Genomic DNA, 17927 nt, shown 5'->3' with positions numbered 1-17927 from the left:
CCATCTACAATAAAATCATTACAAATAATAAATCATTCTTGATTTATTCTGCAAACACTGGCAGAGCAAGCAGCTATTATGTGCCAGGCTCTGAGAAGAGGAATAAGTCACACAGCACTCCCAGAAATTCGGTCTTGGCAGAAGACAGATATATAAAATGTAATTGCAATACCATGTAAGAAAAGTAATAATGGAGGTATGCCCAGACTCGGGGATGATACAAAGGTACAAAGCCCACCCTGGGGAGGGGGCAGGAAATGCTTCAGGAAGCAGGCTCTTCAAATCAGGACTTGGAGGAAGTGTAGGAGTTCACCAGAAGAACAGGTGAAAAGGACAACTTTCCAGACAGAAGGAATGGTCACTGTGTGTAAGTGTGCGTTGGAGGCAGTATCTGGTTCTCCCTTCTCTCTGCCTGCCTCTTATACAGATAGGCGGAGGTAACAGTTCTCTACACTTTCTCCAGAGTATGCAGAGATAGATACCTGGCACCGTGGCAGGTGGCACTAGACCACAGTCATTTCCTGTGACAGTTGGTAAGTTAGTCACTCCTGGTGGAGTACGTCATCTGTGTGTGCTCGTGGACCTGCAGCTTCATTTCTCCTCACTTAGGAATGGGGAAGGCCAGGCCCCCTGCTACCAGTGGCTGTTTAACCGTATGTCTTGGACGTTGCCAGCAGATGACCTTCATGCTGCCACAGGGTCTGGCTTCTATGAGCCAGACAGCCCATGTGAGGCAAGCCATAGCCACTTGCTCCTTAGAGAAGGTTCCTTTTTCAACTAAGGATATGGCTTCTCTCACACAGCTTGATGGGAACTGGCCTAGAAAATGTAAGGGCTACACCTTGTTGTAGTCCTTCTGCAGAGAGGAGCCTTATGCAGAGCCCAGTCTAAGAGAGGGCCAAGTTGGCACATGTCACAAGCTTTATGGCTCATGAAGGGAAGGCCTTTGCAACTTGGGTGGTGGTCCTGCTCCAAAGTTAAGTTTTACTCACAGTGTGTGAAGTTTCATGGGCGGTTTGTCTCAGGACTCAAGCTTCACTTGCTGACACTGAAAACCTGTCTGTGAGCAGCTTTCTAATGCTGCAGGGGGAGGCTCTTGTTAATATGCAAGAAAGGAAAAACTTATAAATGATGGCTTACAGAGAGTGAAGGCCTGGAACTTTATTCCAGGTGATAGTACTGGGTCTTTCAAAGAACTGTAGTGTTAATCTAGAAGAGACGTGAAATGAATGTCCTCCTATTCTTTCTTCTTCTTGCAAAATCATCTGAAAGATTTACCTCTCTGGGTTGCTCTGCCCTTGCTTTTGGACAGTGATTCTCAAGAACTGACCTGATTTCTGGGAATTAAAGTTGGGTGGGATGGAAGGATAATTTTCCAAGGAGACATCAATAACTTTGCCATTGGATGCCATTAGGGTATTGATGTCAATATGATATTAATACCAATATCCATTAGAATATCCAAGTTGGTGGCAAGACTTATGTCTTACTAAATTATAAAATTTTGTCCCCCCTCCATGTATGCACCAGGCAGGGCTGCCCATGATCTAATTTCTGCAAAAATGAGTCAGTTAATATGGGAACTTCAATTAATTTGTGATAAGGATATCCATATCCCTAAGAAGAAAAGATGCACCCAAGAGATCAGTGACCACCCAGAAGCTTAAACTTAGAAATGGAGGGCTGGCTTGTTTTCCCCAAGGATGATCTGGGGAAGCTTCTTAATGAGAGTGGTGTTGTGATCATCAAATCGATCGCATTTAATCAAAGGCTAAAGAAAGAAAAATTTCTTCTGAATAACTAACAAAAAAATGAATACCATTTACTGCTGTCTTGTGGCTTTAATAGCCTTTTTCATGTGCTGTCAAATTTAGTTCTCACAGCACCTCTGTAAGGTAAGGTCGTTATCCCAAGTTGAGGAACGAGGACTCAATGCTTGCCCAACATCACACAGCTGGTAAGTCATAGAGCTGGGTTTGTATCCAGGGCTGTTTGACTCCAAGACTCACGTGCTTCCCTCTCTACTGTACTTGACATCCCTCCTGGGAGTGTGGCTCACTCCCCAATCACCAGAGGTAGACTCGGTCAACAGAACAGACAGATGATGAGCACACCACCAAGAATCACCCACTAAATGAGGAGCGTCAACAGCAGGACAGAGAGGCACCAATGGCTATCAAAAGAAGAACTAATAGCAGAGGGTGCAATAACAAGGCAAACAGAAGATTTTAGACTAAGCAGGATAGGTGTCTTCAAAGAGATGCAAAGAGACGTTGTTTCCATGAAACAGAATAAACTAGAGTTTTGTACATTTAGAATTTCGATCATTCAAGTTAAAAACCTCAGTATATAAGCTGTGTAGTAGAATGGATATAAAAGAATAAAATAGTGGGTTGGGAACTTGAGGGATTTTCCAAAAATGTAGTGCAAAAGGACTGAAAAAAAAAAAAAAGCCAGTTAAACTTGTTACTCCATTATTTTGTAACAATCTGGAATGAAAATCCCAGATGATCTCAGTATAAGAGTTAGAACTAGGCAGGAAAGCTGGAATTGCAAAATTCTTGTCTTGTTTTAGGGGGAGAGTTTATGTACCAATTAGCTCAAGATTTTGATAAAATAAAAAAGTTTAATACTAAAAATTTTAAGGGCAGCTTAGAAGAATAAAAACAATGTAGGAAATCAAAACCAATAAGGAGAATTTTAAAAGAAAGATCTCATGAAGAAAATTAATAAAATGGCAAGAATAAATCCAAATATATCAATAATCAAAATAACTATGAATGAATTAAATGCCCCTGTAAAAGACAGAGACTATCAGATTGGATTTTTTTTAATTCAAATATAAGTTTCTTTTAAGAGACACACTTTTAAAAGTTACCCATAATGTAAGGCATTCAAAGAAAGACAAGGCAAGTGCTAACCAAAAGAGAGCAAGTATAACGATGTTAATAGCAAATGAAACAGAACCGAAGCAAAAAAAATCATTAAACAGGGCAAAAAAATATACTTCACAATGATTAAAAATACAGTCCACTGAGAATTTGTAATATAAATGAACTTTTATGTAACCAACCTCACAGCTGTGAAACATAGAAAACAATACCTGATAACAATACAGGGAGAAATTGACACCGTCACAATCATTGCAGGAAAATTTAATACACGTTCCTCAAAAATCATCACAAAGGTAAGCATAAAATAATGAGCATTTGAATAATGCAGCTGGCAATTGGGATGTCTTAAATAGAGAGCAAGACAGAATGAGTCAGAATAGCTGGGTGTCATTAGTGCTCCCCTGCTTACCCGCTTTTGATAACTTTGAGGAAGTTACCTAAACTCTCCAAGCTTATTTTCGTGATCTGTAAAATGAGCTAATAGTGGTACCTACCTCACATTGTGAGGATTGAAGAAACTAATGATATTGGGCAATTAGTAGAGTTCCTAGTACATAAATAAGGGAATGTACATTCTTTTCAAACATATGTGAACATTTGCAAATTACCCATGTATAAGGCCACGAAAAAATCGTTATAGAATTTTAAAAAGAATAATACAAACCACATCCTCAGACTACAATGCAATAAACCTAGAGGCTAATGACAAAACGTTAGCCAAACAACTAACCAAAAACCTAACTACTTGGTAATTTTTATTTTTTATTTTTTTATTTTTTTATTTTTGAGGAACATTAGCCGTGAGCTAACTACTGTCACTCCTCCTCTTTTTGCTGAGGAAGACTGGCCCTGAGCTAACATCCATGCCCATCTTCCTCTACTTTATATGTGAGACGCCTACTACAGCATGTCTTGCCAAGCAGTGCCATGTCCACACCCGGGATCCGAACCAGCGAACCCCAGGGCGCCGAGAAGCCGAACATGCAAACTTAACCGCTGCGCCACCGGGCCAGCTCTACTTGGTTATTTTTAAACACCATTTTAATTAACTTTTTAGATAAAGAAGAAATCAAAGAGGAAGAGATGAACAAACCAGAAATGAAAGACAAGGAAAGCTTATGCATATCAAAACCAATGGGATGTATACAAAACCTACAAGAGGAAAATCTCTCTACTTACATGTAGAAAACAAAAAGACTGAAAATAAGTGAGCTAAATTGACAACATAAAAGCTAGAGGGGGCCAGCCTAGTAGCATAGGGGTTAAGTTTGCACGCTCTCCTTCAATGGCCAGGGGTCGCAGGTTTGGATCCTGGGCACAGACATACACACCGCTCATCGATCCAAGCTGTAGTGGCATCCCACATACAAAATAGAGGAATGTTGGCACAGATCTTAGGGCCAATCTTCCTCACCAAAAAAAAAAAAAAAGGCTAGAGGGGCTGGCCCTGTGGCTGAGTGGTTGGGTTCACACACTCCACTTTGGCGGCCCAAGGTTTTGCCAGTTCGGATCCTGGGTGCGGACCTGGCACCGCTCATCAAGCCATGCTGGGGTGGCATCCCACATAGCAGATCCAGAAGGACCTACAACTGGAATGTATAACTATGTACTGGGGGGGGGCTTTGGGGAGAAGAAGAAAAAGAAAAAGATTGGCAACAGATGTTAGCTCAGGTTCTAATGTTTTAAAAAATGAAAAGGCTAGAAAAGGCACAACAAAATAAACTCAACTCTAAGAAAGTAAAATGAAGTTATTATTAAAGATAAATTAGAATCATGAAATAGAAAACAACAGTAACAGTAACAAAAGTATTTTACATCAATAAAACTAAAAGATGGATTTTTTTTTTGTCCAATAGATAAACCTATAGCAAACTTGATCAAGAAATAAAGTGATGATGCCAAAAACTACGCGAGAAATGACAACAGAACTACATTCATATGGAGAAGATTTTTAAATACTTTTAATTCATTTCACATTAAATACTTTTCACAATTTTATCCCCACAAATATAAAAAAACTAAAAGAAATGCATGAGGTAGGAAAATCCAACTAGACCAATTACCTTAGAAAACAATGTAAGGAGAGTCAAAGAGCTATGCCTTGAAACCAGACCCAAATAGCTCTAAAGGCAAGTTCCTCCAAGCTTTCATGAAACAGATAATTTCTGTGTTATATAAGCAGTTCCAGAGAGTAGAAAAAGATGAAGAACTCATTCTAGGAAACTAAATGTAACCCTGGTTCAGAAACCAGAAATAGAGAGTGGGCACTCACACGTAAGTGGAAGCTGCAGGTCAAACTCACTTTGAAAACAGATATGAAATTCTTTAAACAGATATGAAAATTCTTTCAAAACAGATATGAGGGGCCGGCCCGGTGGCGCAGTGGTTAAGTTCACACGTTCTGCTTTGGCGGCCTGGGGTTTGCTGGTTCGGATGCCAGGTGCAGACCCTCCAACTGCTTGTCAAGCGATGCTGTTAATATTCACAGTTGGTTAAAATGAGGAGAAATAGGCACTCTCACATACTGTTGGTGTGAAAGGCAATTTGATAGTAACTATCAGAATTTAAAATATGAGTCCCAACAATTCCACTTTGAGGAACCTGCCTCAAAATATATCCTGCAAAAATTTCTAATTTTTTATAGTAGATGTGGATTGTCATCATTCTCAGCATAAATGTAGGCTTTTCCTATTTGATGAAGTAGAAAATAATAATACTCTGTTAGGATTCTGAGAGGAAACTGTTAGATTCAGGCTAAGAAAAGTACTAGTAATAATAAAATTTTATTTAGAACTTACTACAGATGAGGCACTCTACCAAGTACTTTGCCTGGACAAATTCATTTAACCTTCATGATAATTTAGTGAGGAAACGGAAGCACAAAGGGATGGCCGAGGTCACAGAGTTGGGAAGTGGCTAAGTTGGTGGTGTTTGCTCTTAACCACTAGACTGCACGGCCATGTCCAAGGCCTCGTGACATCCCTTTGTCTGGACATATAGCTGTCCAGCAGCATTAGCATCACCTGGAAGTTAGAAAGGTAGAAATTCAGAATCTCAGGCTCCACCTCGATCTGCTGACTCAGAATCTGTGTTTTGACAAGATCCCCAGTGATTCATTTGCACATTAATATTTGAGAAGCCCTGGTCTAAAGCATGTTTCTTAAATCTCTCCGAGCTTCTCTTTCCTCGTCTATAAAATGGTGATGACAGTCCTTGCCCTACAAGGCTGTTGTGAGGACTTTTTTATCCATACATTCATTCCTTCAGCAAGTATTTTGCACCCACCATATGCCAAGCACTGGGTTACCATGGAGAACAAACCGGACAAAAAATAATAATTTCCAGCCCTCATGTAGTTTACATCCTGGTAGAGAGAGACAAGTAATAAATAAGTAGAACACATTGTATATTACATGACGGTAAATGCTATGGAGAAAAAGGCAAGGGGCTGACAGTGGGAAAGGTGGTAGTTTTAAGTAGAGTGGTCGGGCCAGGTCTCACTGAGACCTTCATTCAGAGTCAGGGGACCCAAGCTGTCTCTGGAGTTTGTAATGTGATCTTCTTTGCACCTGAAGGCCTTGCCAAGTCTGTGTTTCCTGAGAATTCTTTCTCCTTGCTTTTAGCCCTAGTTAGTTTCTCTCCTTTGAAATGCCAGCGCCTATGCTGACCCTGCATGGTGTCCCGATTGGACATCCAGGAGTCTCTGTGTGTGTGCTCATTAGCACTCACTCTGGGGAGCCTTCTGCCACAAAGTGAATCACTTATTTCGCTGGCAACAGCAGTTGACAGTAACACGGATTTTTAAAGCCAGATGGTGGTTAAGGCACCTTTCACATGAGAAAAGTCCTGGGTTTTATGGCTGAGTTATGCTTGGAGGATAATCGCAACAAGAAGTCTCTCCTGCAGCAGGCTTGCTGGAGGCCAAGACTTGACTTGCATACAGGCCAGGCCTGGCATTTTAGAGGTGCCCAGCAAATAACCCAAAGCAAAATGAACGACTCACTTTTTCCCCCCCCTCAATGTCTGCTGCTCTCCCCCATGGCAAACACATGCTGCTTTCTTCCCCCTCCTTCAGTCTCAGTTTTTTCCGTCGAAATTTGAGGGTTTACCCTGAGCCGAATGAGCACTCATCCTGGGTGGAAGGTTCCTGCTAACGAGAATTCAAAGCTTAGAAACACCCCCCCACTGCCCCTCAGGATGCAAAGTCCTTGGGTGGTGTCCATTCTTCTCCTTGATATCCTGTGACTTAAATGGTGTCATGTGGTGTTAACTGTTATTAATACAGCTTATGTTATAAGAAAGCGAAGAAAAAGCAGAAGAAAACCCCCTCCAGGAGCAGGAGAGTTTACGGCCCTGGGGTGGGTTTGAGGAATTATGGGATCCAAGTCTCTGCCTCTGGACAGAATTCAATCGAGACATCTCCCCAGGACAACAGAACCATGTTTCCAGCAAGTTCTCCCAGTTAAGCCATTCTGCTACCCCTTTAATCTCCTTTTTTATGACCATTCTCGATTCTTCATGCTCTAGTTTCCCTGACCTTTTCTGAGCTAAAGTGGAAAACAGTTGCACAGCTCCCTCCATGGAGAGGTTGAGCTGTTAGTCATTCTTCCCTCTTCTCTTCCAGAAAAGATCACAAGTCTTTTAGTTCTCTTTTCCTGTCCTAGGTCATCTTCTTTGCTCTCTCCGTATTCTCCAAATAAATAAAAACAGTTATTACTCAGGCAGGGAAGACCTGGTTTACCATTGGAAAAGGTGCCGACTTCTACTCCTAATAATTTTTCTGTGTAACTCTCAGAGACACCTTGAGGTTCTCTCTAAAAAGATCAATGAGGAGATCTTAATGGCCAAAACCAGGTGGTCCAAAACCCTGCATGACCTCCCACCTGCCTTTCCAGGCCGTGCTCTATAATATCTTCCACTCCCAAGATCACCCCTGACCTTGTCTTCCAGCTACTCCAGACCATGAAGGCTGCTGATCTACCACCATGCACTTCCCTAGGCCTCTTGACCTTGCTAATGGCTTCTCCCTTCCTTGGCTGTAGAAAGCCCAGTCACTCCTCAAGACCTGATTCACATATCCTCTGTTTCATCAAGCCCTCCCAGATGCCTTTCCAGATAGTTGTGCCTCAGGGCCTTTGCACCTGCCTCTGCTAAGAACACTCTTCCCCCAGATCTTTGCATGGCTGGCTCCTTCTCATCATGCAGGTCTGAGCCCAAAGTTTGCCTCTTCAGGGAGGTCTTCCCTGACCCCCTTAGCTAAAGTTGCAAACCCCCACCAACTGTCTGTCCCATTTCTCTGTTCATTGCACTTACCACTATCTGAAATTACTATTTTTGATTGTCTGTCTTCTTCCACAAGATTAAACACACCATGACGGTAAAGGTCACGGCCGCCTTGTTTTCCGTGTGTCCTCAGCATTTGATGCCTGGACCGTAGTATGTGTTCATATAAATGAAAGAATGGACTTCTCTGACTTTTTTAGTATCACCATCACAAATACTTCTTTCTGCCTTAGGATGGGGTTTGTGTCCTTAGACACCTCTACATCCTGCTGTCTAATGAGCACCTCATATGTCCTAGGAACTCGGGAAATTTGCATTGAATTGAAATCCCCAGGTAGAGATGTTTTCACAACTTCCCTAACCCACAGCAGAGGTTGCCTTAATTTCAATGTGGGAGTAAGTAAGAAGGTAAAACTTTGAAATAAGGAGCTGAATCACTTATCAGAAATGAAGGCTTCTAAGAGCAAACTTAAACACAAATTTTGGCCAGAGATATTATGAAAACGTGTTCTCTCTCTCTCTCTCTTTCACACACACACATACCCCCCAAGTCTGCTGATCTCAGCAATGGCTTCTAACCATTTTTTTTTTCTTTTTCTTCTTTCTGCCCATGTCTGAATGTGAGCTGAATAGTCAAGTTCCTGAAATGGGTCAGGATTAGGTTGGCTTCAGTATTTTTTCCTCAACAGAAGGCAAACACTTAAAAGGGGGAAGATGGCTGATTGAATTCTGGAGCGAGAGTTACGTTCCTGGGTTCTTGGGTCAATTTTAGTTTTGGCTGGAGGGAGAAAGTGTGTGTGTTTCTCTGCACAGCTTACACTCGACACACACTGTCTGGAAGGCGGGGATAAGCTTCAGCCGGGGCTGTGCGTGCACAGTGTGGTTCAGAGGCTGCCCTTTGACCCATGTGGACAGAGCCAAGGAAGCGAGGCAGCAGGGCTGTCTTCCCGCTGACTGAGGGCGCCGGCCTTATCAAGGAGTCGAGGGTCTTGTGCTCACGGCTGCTCTGACATCTGGAAGCATTAACCCTTCATTGCGGCGTGCAGGCCGGCTGGGATGCTGATGCTTGGATGCCTGGGGTTTTCTGGTCTCTGACATGAATAGGCCTTAAAAGTTGGTGATTATGCAGTTTACTTTCCTTCAGTCTTTTTTTCATTCCTTAAAAGCAGCATGACACAGGGCCCTGTCATTGCAGGGGTGATGGGTTGTTACCAAAGTCGATAACAGGAAATCTCGCTGAGGATAAACAGCTCATCGGTCATTGCCAAGAAACACATGGTTCTCATTTAACCTGCCGAGGACTAATTGTGTACACTTCGGAAGCACAAAAACAGGAAAACGCCTTTCTGACAGACACACCAAGTTTCTTCTGACCAAAAGGAACTTTCTGCACGTTGTCCAACACTAGGAAGTAATTATCTCCCTTGCTGTCAGGGAGCCCACTTTACTTACTCCTCCTCCACAATCTACGCTTACGACCAAAAGCTCATTTCAGGCCTCCCATGAAAGTCCTGAAACTTTAGACTTAATGAATGACATTTAGGGTTCTCTTTTCACTGCTCTGCTGTCTATACTCTCAGACAAGCAGTGTAAGAGGTTAAACAGATTGTTACACATGAAACATGGCATCCGGAAAATGATTATTTACCTTTTGATAAAATACTAATAGAGGACTATATCTAATAAATGCAGAGATAACTCAGTGAATAAGTCTGCTACTTTGTCCTTTAACGTAAGATGGACATGAGCTTTGTTCTTTACCAGAGATGGGTGCAAGAGCTAGAACTGGAATTTAAATAAACCAATACAACTCCAAGGACTGTGTTGTGTCCCATATGGGGCTACTGACTCATTTATTATCCAAATCAACAGACCTTTCTGCTTCCAAAATGTTTCATTATCTATGGAAGGAAAACATTTTTGGCATGCATGTCAAGTGCTCAGATAACATATTTATGTCTCGCTTTTTTGCTGAAGAGAATCTGCCTGCATCTGGAAATTCTTTTGTGTCACTGCGTCTCTGAAACTACATCCCATCTGCATCACTTTAACTCCAGTAAAAGGCCATCCCCATGCTTGTGAAACGGGCCTCATCTGGGGGACTCGTCATTCTCTGATTGAATGTAAAGGAATTGTCTTACAGGGGAGCCTGGCTGGCTGCACTCATGCCTTTCCAGCATGTTGGCCCGTCATACCCAGAGGAAGAGGGTGTGGGGAGAGAATGCCATTGTTTTAGCCAAACCCTAGAGCTGGTGGGGAAAAAAAAATTGGCTTTTATCATAAGAAGTGAGAATTTTAATGAAATGATGGTGGGCTCATACAGAGGTCAAAAATGTACAATGGATTGTGCTCTCCCTTTCCTCCAGAATGTTGCTTTTGAGGCTTTGCCCCTTCATTTTCGGTTACAACTTTGGTCTCAGGAACACCCTGACATTTCGCACCTAATACAACTTTTTACAGGGGTGATGGCCTTAAAGGGATGGGGAAGCAAATCTTTTATTTAGAAGATAATTTTCAATTAGAGTAGAGTTAAAGTCATGATCTCCTCAGGCTTTTTAAAGTTACTATCTTTCCCTTTCTAGGAATTGAGTGACACTGGATCATTCTTAAACTTATTGCTCCTCCCGCTCCAGCCCCAACGCTGTGGGTTTGGCAGCGGCTGTTATTCACGGATAGCTGTTATATGCTTTCCTTTACCCTTTTCAGTTCAAAAAGAGAGCATGGCTCTTCGTTTGAGGGTTGAGGCTAGGAGGGACTGTCCACAGCTAGAACCTCCTGTGAACTTACCTAGTATTGCTGCGATCTTCAAAGTGCTTTTCTTCTTCAGAAATCAAAGTGCTTTTCCATTTTGTCTACTTCTGTGAACACGTTGGAGCCTCTAGCTACATGCAGAAGTAAATATCAGAAAATCAGGACTTGCTAAACTGATAAATAAAGGGACCCTTTTCATAAAGCAAAAGAATCCATAACTTCAGAAGGGTCCACCAAAAGATGCCTTTGAGAACCCCTACCTATAACTGATATGCATTCACACAAAAATTGTGTTCTCAGCCTTTCAAATATAGTAGTAGCATAAAGCTAGGCATGTCCTCTATAAGGAACTACCCAACATTGCTATCACTGTTTCTCTGCTCTTACATTAAATAGTGTCATTGCAACTGAAAAAATCAGGGTAGATAAATGGAGCCTTTGAGCATCCACCTCTTCTGTTGTTACATTATTCTTGAAATGAATTAATTGAAATAATTTTCATTATTACAAAGTCTTGAAGTGAATGGTGATACATGAAAGGATTTGTCTTAGGATTTATTATTAAAATGTTGTCATCTTTTACTGTTCTTTGGTCAATACCAAGAAACACTCAATAGTATATCATAGCAACATAATTTAACATAAGGCATAACGTAAAGGACTCTGTACGCCTGTGAAAGACTGCTTATCACAGTTTACTTTTTGCTGAATGGAAAATATGGAGCTCTTATTTATCTTTCTAGTGGTAAACTTCTTAAATCAGCCTAATTAACCACTTCGTATTATCTCTCTATCATTTTGTGAGTATAGTTTTTATTTCAAACCTTGGAGTCCTAAAATTAATATCACCAAAGCCATTGTGGTAAATGTTCAGCCTCCCACAGCAGAAGGGGGACTTATCTTGTTCCAAGTAGGCAGTAGGTAATTGAATTAGCAAAGAAGGCATTCAAACGTTCTCCAGATTTTCAAACGCAAGGGGCATGTGAATTCAGAGGAGCAGGTGGTAAGTCAGGGGACAGGTCATGTTTACCCAGTTGCCATCAGCTGTGATTGCTGTAACTTGATATGGGAAAGTGGCCCAAGGATGTAACAAAGAACATAAAGTCAATGATTAACAGATAAAAGTGAGTAGACATGAAACACATGTTATTCAAAAATGAACCTATTCTGTCTTTAATCCAAGACAATTCAGCAAGCATAGTTTTTAGATCAAACTTCACTCAAGACCCACATTGGTGAAGACTCCAAGCGTGGCTTATGGGGAGTCCTGTCGTCATTGAGTTTGTTCCTCTGCTAATTTGATCTTCCATTTCTCTTTTATTGGCTATGTACTGCATTCAAGGCAGTGAACTTTGTACATCAAGCCAGGCTTTGGTGACCTTTCCCATTCCTGGAACCCAGCCAGCTGGAGTATGGTCAAGGAATGGGGCTGATGCTGGTAGAAAGGGACCATCTATGCCTTAGCCTGTTAAAAATATATCAGTAATACCGCATTCCTCAGGTGGAAAGTGGTTCCTTAATTTTGAGCCCTGTTAATCCGCCTTCTGAATAACTGCCTTTCCTCTAAGATTGGCCTACAAGACCCTCCGCCATGTCCAAGCCCACCTCTCCTGCCTTGTTTCTGCCCACTACTATCCAGCATTCATCTAATGCTAGAGCCATATTGAATTTCTAGGCTCTCTAGACTCAAGTCTGTTGTTTGTACCTCCCTGATTTTGCATATGCTGTTCCTCTCTGCCTGGAATTACCTTCCCGCTTCTCTCTTTACTCTCTTGAGATTTTCTTTGTCCTCTAAGATCCAGCTGCAGTGCCACCTCCTTTAAGTCAAGAATGCAGATCATGACAGGGGCTGACGTGCTGGGAAAGGGAGAAATTTGTAGACAAGATTTGTAATTACAATAGGAGCCCTGCTCTGAGGGCTGTGAAAGGACAAGCAATGAGATGATGAACTGGGTGTGTGTGGAGCAAAGGCTATGCAGCCTGCGTGCAAGAAAGGTGGAGCAGGACAGGGAGCTTCCTGGTGGGGACTTTGGAGATGGTGCTCCTTCCACAGTCAAAGCTTGTAGGTATATAACAGGTTACTTAACCTCTCTGGGGCTCAGTTTTCTTAGCTGTAAAATGGTGAAAATTAAGAAGACCAGATGTCCCAGTTTGCCTAGCACATCCCTGATATATGTCTCTGTCTTGCTATTCTAGCTGGTTGACTCTCCCACTTCACTCTCAGAAATGTCCTGGTTTGGACAATAAATTACATAGTCATCCTACAGATAGCAGTACCTTCTGTGCATGAGTGTTGTAAGGATTCAATGTATGCCATAGCTCTTAGAATCATACCTGATGTTAGCTGGTATTATTCCTATTTATGTCTGAACTCAGTATGGAGATGGGGCCTTAAGCAACTGAAGTTGGTTTCCAGGGTGATACACTTGGAATGTGAGACTTAGAAAAGAGATTGGAGGACTTTTCTGGCCCTCCAGTCCTCAGGCCCAGGACAGGGACTGTGTTAGGGCTGCTCCGTTCTGGGACCCTGAGGGAGACCTGTGTCCTTTCTCTCATCTTAGGTCAGCAAACAACTCTGAGGTAACTTGTGCAGGCCCCTCTCCTGAGGCTGCAACATGGAAATGCCCTGTTTCCTCCAACCCCTTTATCAGACCACCACAGCCTGGAGAGTCTTTAGTAAAAGCTCTAGACATTCCTTTGAATGGTAACATTCAAAATGAAGGGTGGATTCACTTTTTCAGTATCACATCTGTGGAATCGGCCCTGATGCATACTTTGAACCCAGTATTTCATGAAGCAAGGTTTTGCCAGACCATCTAGAGTGTACAGGGGGCACTTCATCCTAAGGCAGGCCTGGGACCTCGGAGGCTTCTGACCATGAAGCCTCTCCTGACCGAGGCTGACCCGGACTCTGCTACCACATGATATCCACATTCTCCTTGGGCTCCTGACAGTTTCCCAAGTCACCACCTTCTCTTGGTTTCAACTTGCACAATGTTTTCTTTGGGGTTGAGGCATGGGGAGGAGGAGAGGCCAAATACCAACAAAAAACCCTCAATAGCTTGGCATAAATAAGCCTTGACACTGAGGCCCGCATCCTCTTGTCCTCTTTTGTGTGTTTGGTAAAGTTCTTTCATTCACATTCCAATAGACATGGGCCTCATCCAGCTCCCAGAGGTCCAAGAAGATAAGCAGCCATGTTATGGGAAGCATTTGGACTCAGATAGTTTGGAAAATAGATGGGAAGTGAGTGGGTAGAGATGAGCAGGGGGCAATGGCCACAGAGTCCTTGGCCAGCCAAGAAACAAAGCTGTTGGACATTAGCACTGTGGTGCTTAGATTATCTACAATGCAAGGAGAAAACATTACTTCCCTTGATTTTGAGCAAAGAGCGTGGTTAAAACCAAGTTGTGGGGGGGGTGGATGGTCAGCAATTGCTTATCTACGTAATGGGAGATTAGGTGTTCCCACGCTCTAATTAAAATGCACAGATAGTCCTCAAAGAGTGGAATTAGCAACTGAAGACAACCTTAGTGACCACATTGGCCACCATCCTAATTTTACACATGAGGAAACTGAGGCCCTAGAGACCTGAATTGGCACAGCTGTTAGGAGGCAGAGCTAGGGCTGAAGCCCAGGTCCATCGAGTTCATCAAGGCCATCTGTGCCACAGGATTCCTGCACTGGGTTCTACTTGCTGCCAACAACCAGTCACATGACTGTGGACAAATCATGGAACTCGGAGTCTCTGGTTCCTTATCTGTCAACTGAGGCCACAGGACCGCATGGGCTTGGAGCTGCCTTCCAGAAACAACATTCCAGGATGCTCTGTTCCCCTTCCAGCCTGAGACAGCACAGAGTGGCCTGGCCTCCCAGCCAGCAGGCACTTTTATCTCTCATGGTCTGAGGAGGAGTTGTTTTATTGCTCAGTGGCAGAAATGGGTCAGGATGGAGGACTCTGGGATTCCTAGGCTTCTAGGCTCACGGTCCCTTCCCTTTGACTGGGGTAAGAACAGGAAGGAATGGTTTCCCTCCGCCTCCACCCCTCGATGATTCCCCCACCCTATCCCCATCCTCAGCCTCCATGCCTGAGAGGCAGGGAAATGGTTACAAACATCTCTGGAGCTGGATGGCCTGCACTCCAGCCCACTCTGCCACCTGCCAGCTGGAGGACCTGGCCTCCCCTGGCCTCTCAGTTTCTCCATCTGTAAAATGGGCATAGTAATGGCACTCCTCTCAGTAGACTGAGGACTGAATGAGCTAAAATATTTAAAACACTCAGAGCCTGGCACACAGTGAGGGCTGAACAAGTGTTGGATATTATTGTGGTTATCGCATACATGTCTGTCCGATGCACACAAAAATCCCTCCCCTTGATGACCCTGGCCAGGGACTGAGCTGCTCAGCTTTGGCTGAGAGAGCGTCTACAATGAGATTAGCTGGTCCCAATCAGACCCGTGCAACACTAAGCAACCTTCAATCTCCTTTTGAAAGAGGACCACCCTGAACCTTCCAGAAAAACGTCCTTTTCGCCGATTGAAGTGATTCCCATGTAACCACAGTCAGGAGCACAACTGGCTGAGATTTTCATTCACCACAGACTCAGTCTCAGCTTCCCTTCTCCAGATTCCACTGGGGCAGATCAGATTTCACATCGGATCACATCACATCATCATCATCACCATGTTCACAGGCTGCCCGAGCCTCCCAAAGGCAAAGAGGAAAATGAAGCTCTGAGCCATGTCTCTGCCCCACAGGGTGGGCACTGAGGCTTCAGTTGCTTCTCACCCCCTTGGCCGGCCATCCCAGCTCCCTGCCCTTCTGTGCTGGCGTCGTGTGAGGTTGACAGCGCCAGGCTCCTCACACCCTAGGCATGATGGTGAAACTGGCTGAGGTGGGGCTCTGCTCCCACACTTCTCCCTGCCTGGAAACTCAAAGCACCAGTTTGCAGAGCCAGGAGGAACTCTGTGCCATCCTTGATTTTAATTAGGGATGGATGCATCCTGCAAGGCCCAGAGGTTCTGTTTCTCTAAACCCAGACCAAATGTGTTTGCGTGGCCAGGCCTGGTCATCTTAACATAGGAATGTGAATGCCACAGGGCTGGAGAAGGACCATCTTTCCAGTGGCCTTTCAGCAAATGTCCATTCCAGAAGACAAACGGGGAAAATGGAGACCCACATGCTTCAGAGTGAAAAATGGTTGGAATTAAGAACATGAGCACGCACAATTTCTCAAATGCTGGAAGACTGTAAATGTTTTCCATCCACGATGTGTTGTATAGGCCTGAATAGAGGGCAGCCCCAAATAATCCAATCCCCCATTTCCCTAAGGAGGTAAATTTAACAGACTTTTTCCCAGCTTAGTAAGAATCAGAACTGTGGTTACCTTTTGGGTGGGGGATGGCAGTTGACTGAAAAGGGACAAGAAGGACATGTTCTGTAACTTCACTGAGGTGGTAGTTATGTGGGTGATTTCTGTCAAAATTCATCAAATTATTCCATTAAGATCTGTACATTTTAGTGAATGTAAACTTTACCTCAATAAAAAAAAGTTAGAAAAATAAGTAGTCATCTACTTATATTTAACCTAATCATGTAGTTGCTTACTTAAAATTATGTAAAAATTTATTACTTTCCATTCACACATTTCATAAAATGATTTTATGCAAATATGCATCTTTTGAAATCCATGTATCTCATTACTAAGCCGTTTTTTCAGTCAACAGTTTTCCAAAATGTATCATCTTCAGTTCATCTAATTTATTTGAAATGCGGAGCATTTTAAGTCTTTGTTTGATGCTGAAATTTTATTGCAAGACACAAATACCTATTTGTATAATATTTCAGTGGTTGTTTTTCTCAATTGTCTTGCGAGTGATTATTCGTGATCCTCACTGTATAAGCAATTTATGTTTTGCTTTCTAACATGAACTTTAAAATATTACTCACAATTTACAACAAGTGCACCCCAGGAATAATCACCAAATCTCTGTTAAATTTCATTGCCTCCTTTCCATTAATCCCCTCTAGTGACCTCTCAAAGCTTCAAAAGTCAACATTGACTGAGACCAGTTCTGGCTAATGTGTCTTCCCAGATTTTGTGGTTCAGATAAACCAATTGAGAGTACCAAATTATGAGATGCTTTTAAGAATAGTAAGTCCCAAACTGTGAGAGATTTGTAAAGGCGACACTCTCTTTTCTAAAACTTAATTTGAGGAAATAAACTTTCATCTTATTTATTTTCAGGCATATATAGCAAATCCTGGCATGTATTCAGACCAAAGATAAAAAAGAGATTAATTTAGCAAATTTGAGGGTCTTGTTTTATAGTTCATTAAAAGATTAGCATTGTTAGCTTAAGTTGGAAGTTTCTTTATGTAAAAATTTTAAAATAAATCTTAATGAGAAGTTGAAACATTCTTGAACAAACTCAAACACACTATATTTTACTCAAGGGCATTAAAGATAGGAGGGTTTAGTTTAAACAGATGATTCTGGTTAGAAATGGGATTATAAACACAGTCCTAAATTATGAATTACTAATTATTAATTTTGCAACTTGACCTTGAGTCATGTCCAGTCTTCAGCTATAACCAATGTGATATGATGATATATAAAGAAGACTTCGTTTTTTCAACAGTTTCTCAATTTAGGCATCAGAAATAGTATTGTTCTTGAAGAAATCCATTTGGAAGACTGTAGGCTATTGTTTTGTTTTTAATGTTGCTGTTGCTTAGCCGATTTGGTGCCAGAAGCAAAATCAGATAACTCACCAAGAGCTCACTGGGCATATAAGCTCCATATATGGCTCAGTGTGGTGGTGGCTGACCGACTGTTTTTTTTGGTACCAGAACCCTGTTTTAAATGACACTATATGTGATTGATGCTCTAGTTTGGAGCAGAGATGGGCAGTCATGCTGGATGCCCCTTCTCCTTTCTAGGGAGACTAATATGGGGCTTCACAGCACTCTAGGGGAACACAGTTTGAGACCCTCTGG

The 17927-nt window shown here is 42.5% G+C and overlaps 1 protein-coding gene across 2 annotated transcripts in view; it reads left to right on the top strand.

Moving 5' to 3' along the window:
- The window catches only part of ITGA9 (integrin subunit alpha 9), a 331274-nt gene that overhangs the window by 276497 nt on the left and 36850 nt on the right, over positions 1-17927 (top strand). The gene's annotated exons all lie outside the window — the stretch shown is intronic.

Source organism: Equus przewalskii, chromosome 15 (assembly GCF_037783145.1).
Source record: "Equus przewalskii isolate Varuska chromosome 15, EquPr2, whole genome shotgun sequence".
Classification (NCBI taxonomy): domain Eukaryota; kingdom Metazoa; phylum Chordata; class Mammalia; order Perissodactyla; family Equidae; genus Equus; species Equus przewalskii.
The sequence above is the reverse complement of the archived record's forward strand: the minus strand, read 5'-3'. Positions and strand labels throughout refer to the sequence as shown.